Raw genomic sequence first — 10,161 nt, forward strand, 5'->3', positions numbered from 1 at the left:
GGGGATTCGATTATGGAGATGGAGGTCGATTATGATGTTATGATTATTAGGGTTATGTTTAAGTGTGTAACTGTGTAACCCCTTAACCACTACATAAGTCTCCTTATATAAACACCCAGGAGGAAACCTAATTAGTTAATAAGGGTAATATGGTCCATCAACAATTACCAACTAATTATTTAATAGGTTATAATATATTTTGATCTATATTATGTAAATGATTATAATGACTACTAGATTAAATATTAAACATAATATATTTAATCTTACATTCTCCCACTTAGCCGAGTAATCATTTACTATGAGTATTAGGTAAGCCTGATCAGGAGTTAACACTCATTTTAGCCTTAAACAAGTACTATAGCAGAGAAATACAGCCGTTGAATCATTATGCGACTCAGGACCCCCATTAGTCATACTATAGCCTTAATTTAAAACATAATCGTCATGATCAAAATACGCATAAGCCCTTTATTTGATTTGTAACTTTATTTGTCTATATGTCATTATACCGGTTGAACATATTCTTAGAGACATACAAAATCAAACTGAGGAAATTTCATTAATCATAAAACATAAGCTAGTACAATATGCTTAAACAAGGTCTTTACTAAATCTCATATTCCGAACATGTTCTTCGTAAACCTTAGGAGGGAGACCTTTAGTCATCGGATCCGCAAGCATATCTTTAGTACTAATATATTCGATACAAAGATTATTTTCCTCAACTCATTCACGTACGAACATATATTTTGTATCGAGATATAAACCAGCTCCAGTCGAACTGTTACTGTTCGAGAAACTAACGCCAACGGCACCTGAGCTATCACAATAAAGCTTCAATGGTCTATAAATAGAATTAACGATTTTGAGTCCAATGATCAAATTTCTAAGCAACATTCCATGATAGGTTGCGTTATAAACAGCAATGTACTCTACCATCATTGTGGAAGTTGTGGTCAACTGTTGTTTATGACTCTTCCATGAGATAGGGTCGCCTGCTAACATAAAGATATAGCCCGAAGTGGATTTCTTGTCATCTTTGCATTTGGCAAAGTCAGAATCAGAATAGCCCACCACTTCTAAATGATCACTTCTTCTATAAGTTAGTTTATAGTCTTTCGTCCCTTGCAGATATCGAAGTACCTACTTAGCTACTTTCCAGTGATCTAGGCCAGGATTAGTCTGATAACAGCCTAGCATTCCAGCAATATAAGCGATATCTGGGCGAGTACAGACTTGAGCATACATCAAGCTCCCGACTACTGACGCGTAAGGTATCTGGCTCATTTGCTCCTTCTCAACCTTTGTTGTCGGACACTTGAAAGAACCGAAAACATCTCCCTTAACTACTGGAGCGACGGAGGGTTTGCACTGTTGCATGTTGTAACGTGTAAGGACACGATCTATGTAAGCCTTTTGAGACAATCCTAAGATCCTTTTGTGTCTATCTCGGTGAATTTCGATGCCAATGACGTAAGAAGCATCTCCGAGATCCTTCATGTCGAAGTTATGCGAGAATAACCGCTTCGACTCATGCAACATGTCTAAACTATTACTTGCCAATAGAATATCATCTACGTAAAGGACAAGTATAGTAAAGTTGCTCCCACTCATCTTGAGGTAGGTGCACTGATCCACTTGATTCTTCATAAAACCTTGTTTCTTCATGACTTCATCAAACTTAAGGTACCATTGACGTGATGCTTGTTTCAATCCATAAATGGATTTCTTCAACTTACATACTAGATGCTCCTGACCTTCAGGTTTAAAGCCTTCAGGTTATTTCATGTAAACATCTTCGTCCAAGTCTCCATTAAGGAAAGCGGTTTTAACGTCCATCTGATGTAACTCCAAATCAAAATGAGCTACTAGGGCCATGACGATCCCTAATGAATCTTTACGAGAGACAGGTGAAAACGTCTCTTGATAATCAATTCCCTCTTTCTGAGTGTAGCCCTTTGCAACCAATCTCGCTTTATAGCGTTCAACGTTCCCATTCGGATCCAGATTTGTTTTGAACACCCATTTACATCCTACGGGTTTGACTCCGTTGGGTAATTCTACCAAATCCCAAACGTCATTTTTCTTCATGGATTCAAGCTCATCAATCATTGCTTTATTCCATTCAGAAGACTGATCACTGCTAATGGCTTCATTGTAAGAGATAGGATCATTGAGCTTTCCGAGATCCATTTCAGTCAGGTAGGTAACATAATTATCCCAATTAGTAGGCCTTCTGGTCCTAGATGACCTCCTGAGTGGATTATCGGGTTCAACAATGTCTTGGTGTTGAGCGTTTGATGTGCCTTCGTCATGAGGTATAATGGGTTCTGATTGTAGAGGTGAATTTGCAGTTGGTCCAGTAGCTTCAGGTACAGTAGTTGCATTGGGTACAAGAGGAGTAATCGGAGTAATGGCAAGCGACGAATCCCCCCCAGCGTCTTGTACTTCTTGCAATTCTTCGTAAGGGTTGGTACTGCTCCCACTGACCTTGAAATCCTCCAAGAACGCAGCACACTTGGTTTCAACAATACGGGTGACATGGGAAGGACAATAGAAACGATAACCCTTTGAATTATCAGGATACCCGATAAAGAAACAGGTAATTGTTTTAGGGTCAAGTTTCCTTAGGAAAGGATTGTAAAGTTTTGCTTCAGCAATGCAGCCCCATACTTTCATATATTTAAGACTCGGTTTCCTTCCTGACCAAAGTTCATAAGGAGTTTTAGGGACAGACTTAGAAGGAACTCTATTGAGTATATGAACAGCTGCTTTTAACGCTTCAGTCCAGAGGAATAATGGTAAATTAGTGTTGGCTAACATACTGCGCACCATGTTCATAAGGGTACGGTTTCTTCTTTCAGCGACACCATTCTGCTGATGTACCAGGCATGGTGTATTGGTTCACAATCCCCTGGCCCTTACAAAACTCATAAAATGGACCAGGAGCTTGACCCACATCAGTATGTCTTCCATAATATTCACCGCCTCTATCTGATCTCACAACTTTAATCCGACGATCTAATTGCTTTTCAACTTCAGCCTTATAATCTTTAAAAGTTGTAAGAGATTCAGACTTTTCCTTAATAAGATACAAGTACATGTAACGAGAATAATCATCAATGAAAGTGATAAATGAAGTATGTCCTGTTATGCCAGCGATTTGGTAGGGACCACTAATGTCAGTATGAATGAGTTCTAATAAATTAGAGCTCCTAGTGGCACCTTTCTTATTCGCTAATGTCATTTTGACTTTAAGACATTTGACACATGTTCCAAAATCAGAGAAAACGAGAGGAGGTAAGACTTCATCCTTTACAAGACGATTTAATCGTTCTTTTGATATGTGGCCTAAACGTTGATGCCACAACATGGACGAAGTCTCTAAGTCTCGTTTCTCTTTCATCTTTGTGAGTGATTCATTAATGTTATATGACAACAAAGATTTGGAAGAGCCATCATCTAGTTCTAATCTATAGAGACCACCATCCAGAATACCAGTACCATAAAGAACAGAATCATAGAGGATAGAGAGTTTGCGCTGACCATGGGAAACAATAAAACCGTCCATGTCTAACTTTGATCCTGATACAAGGTTCCGAGTTACCTCAGGAACATATAAGGTATCATAAAGTTTAATACATAAACCAGTTTTCATAAATAATTGTAATGTTCCAATGGCCTTCACTTATAATTCTCGATCATCCCCAACCTTAAGCGTTCTTTAGTTTCTTTCCAGCTTCCGGATTGTAAGGAATCCCTGAGTTGAATTGGTAACATGAACCATAGAACCAGAATCAAACCACCAAGAATTAGCAGGAACACTTAAATTATAGGACTCAAGTATTATAAAATAATCGTTACCTTTCTTAGCCAGCCACTCCTTAAAGTCAGGGCATTCCTTCTGCATGTGTCCTGTCTTTTTACAGAACTTGCAGTGGATTCTGCCTAAGGAGTTCTTAGAGCTGGAGGGTGCACATGTATTAGGATTAGGTCTTTGGACCTTTGAAGCATCCTTCCTCTGATGATTGTTCTTCCTCTTCTTAGAGTTGGAGGTAGTGAAGTTAGCAACATCGGTAGTGCGATCCATCCGCATACGCTCTTCCTCCTGTACGCACATAGCGACAAGCTCACTCATCGTCCATTTGTCCTTCTGAGTGTTGTAATTGATCTTGGATGCTTCAAAGGACGAAGGAAGCGAAGTAATGATGAAATGAACGAGGAAACCATCCCTGATTTCCATTTCCAGCCCCTTTAGCTTATTGGCCATGTCATTCATCATCATGATGTGCTCGCGAATGCCGCTCCTCCCATCATACTTAGTTGTCACCAGCTTGAGGATAAGGGTACTAGTGTGTGCTTTAGACGTCCCCTTGAACTACGCCTCCACAGAAGCCAAGTAGGTTTTAGCATCTTCAGAATCAGGAATAGCTCCTTTGATTGCATTGCTGATGGACTGCTTCATAAACATGAGAGACATGCGGTTACACCTAGTCCACTTCTCATGAGTCAATTGCTCAGCAGCATTGCTTTGAGTAGTAAGGTCCGCTGGCTTATTCTCTCTTAGAGCATAGTCAAAGTCTAGCAGCTCAAGCATAAGCATGAGAGCATCCTTCCATGCAGCAAAGTTATCACCAGTCAAGGTGGAATCCCGCAATTGGGTGCTGATAGTGGAAATAAGATGAGCAAATTATGATACTAAGAAAGAAATTCTAATGTGATCTAAGGGCACGTTATACTAAGGCAGGCATAAATAATGACCATTTTAATTATGAAACTGTGATATTGTCTATTACTAACGTCAAATAATAGACTTAGTTAAAATTCTACTTAAACGAAGACAAATCAGCTTTGGCCAGAAGTGTAATCATTTAAGCATGTGTGCAAAGTGATTGTAACAAATCAGCTTTGGCCAGAAATTAAGACAATCACTTTAGTTATGCACTTGTTAAGTATGTCATCTATGAAGGAATTAAATCAGCTTTGGCCAGATATTAAGACATTCATGTTTATGATGCACACTCAACATAGCTTTCGTAATACTTGAACGATAAGTAGATGTATCAAGTCAGCTTTGGCCAGAAATGATACATCAAAACTCATTCAAGTTAAGCCATTTTGGTTTTGTAAAACATTATCTGGTTCTAATTAATTAACTAAGTAATTACAAAACCAATTATTTAATAGCAAACCACCCGTTAGCACAGATCGAACTAACGATTTCGGATGAATCATGTCTTGGATTCACCCGTTAGCAAACCAATTATTTAATAGCCAAATTTTAGTTCACATTAACTGCCATATTTTATGAACACTCATGATTTCGGATGAATCATGTCTTGGATTCATCCGAGATGAATGATTTCGAATCATTTCGGATTATCTGAAATGGATGATTTCGAATGATCTCGGATGTGTCCAAGACGCGTAAGTCGAGTCATTTCTGATGATTTCGGATACATTTCGGATGATTTCGGATGTGTCCAAGATGAACGATTGCGGATGATTCCATGATGATTATGCTTAGTCCGAAATAATCCGTGATGGTCCGAAATGGACGCTTTGTCCGAAACGATTAGTCCAAAATGATCCGTGATGGTCCGTAATGATCAGGCAGATGCTAATCCATAATGGACGCTTAGTCCGAAATGAGGTCTGAAATGATCATCCGTAATGTGTTCTGCAAGCTGTTACAGCTGTCAATGTGAAATCATAACTGAAAAATTCGAATTCTTAGGAATTGTGATAGAGTTTCCTGTTTTAACATTGATCTAATTTTATCAGAAAATTTCGAAAATCATAATTTGTTTATCCTTTTAACAGATTTTGAAAATTCTTATTAGACAAAATAGATCAAAATTAGGAAAACATTCAACAATTCAAATCATATTCCAAAACATAAAGGAAATTTCGAATTTTAACTAAGAACATGATGAACCCTAAAAAAAATTAACCTTAACCCTATATCTGAAATCTGGAAAATTATCAATCATTTAATCAATTCTTGAACATTATGATTTCGGAACAGTAATATTGGATGAAAACATATGATCCGAGATGGCATTGAACAGATCTGAGATGGTGTCTCGGATGAAAAAAAAAACGAAATTTATTTAGGGTTTTCAAATCCTGTTTTCCAGTTTTATTCCAGATTTATGAATACAAAACAGAACTGACTAATCAACATATGCTCTGATACCACATGTTGGTTCAGTTCTGTTTTAACGTGAGGGAAAACATGAAAACATACCTGTCACAACAGACAGTGCAGTAGAGAATCCAGTCAGAGAAGATGACATCGAGTTCGACATAGTTGTCAGTGTGATCTGGTTCCTCCTTAGGGTGCTGACTGATGATGGTGATGATGAGAACCGAATAGGGGATTCGATTATGGAGATGGAGGTCGATTATGATGTTATGCTTATTAGGGTTATGTTTAAGTGTGTAACTGTGTAACCCCTTAACCTCTACATAAGTCTCCTTATATAAGCACCCAGGAGGAAACCTAATTAGTTAATAAGGGTAATATGGTCCATCAACAATTACCAACTAATTATTTAATAGGTTATAATATATTTTGATCTATATTATGTAAATGATTATAATGGCTAATAGATTAAATATTAAACATAATATATTTAATCTTACACCATCCATCATCAGCACCCTTAGAAGAAAGACAATCACCACCGGTACCTACTGGTTTAGGAGGATCTGAATCCAAAAGTCCCTCGTCTCCGGCGATTTCTTTCGACGGCGAGCTGGCAAGAAGGAGCAGACCTTCCGCCGCGTCATAAACTTTCAAGACTTCAAAAAGCCTTCGAGAGCGAGAGGATCGACGAGTTTCCATATCACCAAATCTGGTAAAAATGTATACTTCCGACATGTATATATAATAAAGAAAAGTAGCATCGAGCATCGATAAGTGAGACAACAGAACCCGTAATGATTAACAATCAAATCATCTTCCTCTAAACGGCGCTACCAGGAAAAACGTCATATCTCATTAAATGAATTCTGACAGCGTCTGCACATATCCCAAAAGGAAGAAGATGAAAAGGTACTACATGTATTCATTTTTTATTTGTTTTACGAATGACGTAATAAATGTCAGATCATGACCAAGCAAGCTCATAATAAAGAAGAAATTTCACAAATTTTCTTCAGCAACAAGATTTTCAAAATCAGAATAATGAGCAAGAGTATCTTCTCCTAGAAGATTCTCCACTTTCGCGCCAAAAACTCTACAGCAAAAAGCACCTCTCTCTCATAGTCCAGTGCTCCACTTATTTGCATATGAGCAACACTAGACTGGGGGACTTGAAGGGGTAAGGTCCCAAAAACCTCGCTTCGAGTACTTGGACCATACCACAACTTCATCTTTTTAACCCTCTTTAGACCTTGCGCGGCCGCGCACGGGTCCGACAAAGAGAACTTAGAAGGAAAACAATAAGCAGCACCTGCGCGCCAAAAGGAAACTTATGAATCCTTGCGCCTCTCTCCACAACAGACAGGGATAAAAATCCCAGTAAGCATTCCCGCATGAATAATACCCAGACTTGGATATTATTTGCTTCACTAATGTCACACGATAAGAAGCCACACAGGATTACAGCTGTAACCTTCTGGAAGGGCCTATCGTGCATCACTAAATGGTTATAACCGTCTGGCCACGTGTCATCATCCCAGGCTCTTTTGAAGTCACGATGATGGCATGGAATTGGAGAGAAATCTTCACTTGCCCACTTCCACGTGGCAATTCCCCAACCATTGATCAACAGATCGTGATCCGTGTGCTCTCACGTCCGTCAAATCATCAATGGAGGGAAAAATAACTGCTTACGGAGTTAGCATTTTCCGTCAACATTTCAATAACAGGTTTTCGCGCCCAAACTTCGGCTATGAATAGAAGAGTAATTCAGGTACAATCTTCAAGTTACATTCACTTCACAGATACTTCTTCTTCTTCATATACTGATACTTATTCTCACGCCGGAGGGTGGTCACAGAGAGAACCCCCATTCTCCCCGTGACGAGTCTGACGGTGTCTGTTTTGCAGCTATCGAGAAGAGAAGGAGATCTGTCACCCCTGAGTCAAACGAGGAAGAACTAACCCTTTTTATGCAGAACCTAACCCCCTGGTTTATCTGATTCCGGTCATTTAACCAGTGTTTCTTCAGTGAGTCTCTTGGCATGGCAACTGCGGTTGCAGTCGTGACGACACTGAGCCATAGTTTCTTGGCGATGAAGAACTGTGTTTGAGCCTCTTTATTTTGTCCCGACAATGATGATGCATTACATCTGAGTCGGTTAATTTTAATGTTTTTTTACATTAGTGTGGACTATTGATGGTGGTGGTGACGGTTCAATGGTGTCGATGATTGTTCATTGTTGTTGTTGGTGTTTTACAAAACAAAAATAATACAGTGTGGCTAAAAAATAGAAAAGCAGCTTGTGAAAAAGTTAAGGGCTGATTTTCAGAAATTAGAGAAAGAGATGACGTACCAAAGCATAAAAGTGTGAGATGTTTTAATGAGGATAGTTGTTTTTTAAAACAAAGAGAAAAATTAGAGAAAGAGATGACGTACCAAAGTAAAAAAGAGTGAGATAGAGGATAGCTGTTTTTTAAAACAAAAAGAAAGAAATATAATTGTTTGGAGTTGGATATTTGAACAATTTGCATTGTGTATATAAGAAACTATAAAATCCTGTTTTAAGATTCCATAATATGAGTTCAACTTTGGGAAGATATGTTCAGATAAACTTACCATTTGAACAAATATTGTTTACTATTATCTTTCAATTTGATTGATACCTATTGACTTTAAAAATGGTGTTATATGGTGTGGGCGGTGTAGCTAATAGATGGGGAGGGTAGGTGTTGTGTCACACCCCAACCAATGGCGGAAACATCGGGATGAGACGAAGTGTGAAGATTGCTCGAGACATCATAACGCTATTTGTGACAGTAATTTAATAATCCAAATTTCATTTCCAAACTTCAAGTAGTCATCAATACAAGATCCCAAATAACAACAAGTTTAATCAAAATAACAAACCAACATAACCAAAATTCGATACAACATATTTAAACCTAACGTCTAAAGTGTGTATCTAGGCATCGTGCTACCTCTTTCATTTCATTTCATCATCATCAACCTGTAACATGTTTAAAATACAATTCAATGCAAAAGCAAAGGCGAGTATACAAGTTTGGTACATACATAGCATAAGATAAAAGTGTGAACAATCCCTCATAGCAAGCATGCGATTCAAGATAAACATTAAATATGGCATGTGTCTAACATATCAAACCAAGAAAACGCAACTTGCTCATGACATAACCAAAGTTTCAGTAGAGGCGGGTCGTTAATCCTATAGCGCTACATATGTCAAGGTTTGGCTCGTACGAAGTTAATGATAAGTTCAACACATAAGAATCACCCAAATTTAAAGTATCAAGTCATCACGTATACAAGCATGTTATAGGAATGTTCATGTGTTTAGACAAAAGTTCATGTGTAAGTTTCAATAGGTAAACATGTTACACCCCAAAAGTGGTAAAAATAAAAGGGGGAAATACGAGTATACTCACGGTTTACAAGCGGTGACTTGAAATTCCGAGAGCAAGTTTGTAGATGAATTAGTTCGGAGCACCTTGTCCTTCTACACGGGAAAGCAAAGGTGTGTGAGTTTGGCGTATAACGGAAGATTATAGATTCGGAGTTTTTAAAATATATAGAAAGTAGCATAGGTGAAAATAATCATCTTGTACACATAACTCTTGTTCTTGACACTATTGAAACTCAAAAGAGTTGGTATGATTTCATGGATTCTAAGATCCATTAGAGTCGTAACAAGGGCATGGTCATAGATGATGTAACGTCCACTTAACAAATAACTATTAAGTCATCATCAAGTCTTAGTTACTTAGATGTATACATATAGAATAACTTAGATATTATATAGTTTACAAGTCTTATGATTCAAGCATGAGGTAGGAGATTAATGTCTCCATTTAGGTACCTCTTTGTGTCATAGAATACATACATGAGGTAGGAAGAACAAGCTTCCATTTAGGTACCTCTATTGTTCACCACTACACTTGTTGTTATAAACAACAAGGAGGGTCATGAACATACAAGTATTAAGGTAATA

The sequence above is a fragment of the Helianthus annuus genome, chromosome 9 (genome assembly GCF_002127325.2).
Source record: "Helianthus annuus cultivar XRQ/B chromosome 9, HanXRQr2.0-SUNRISE, whole genome shotgun sequence".
NCBI classification, from domain to species: domain Eukaryota; kingdom Viridiplantae; phylum Streptophyta; class Magnoliopsida; order Asterales; family Asteraceae; genus Helianthus; species Helianthus annuus.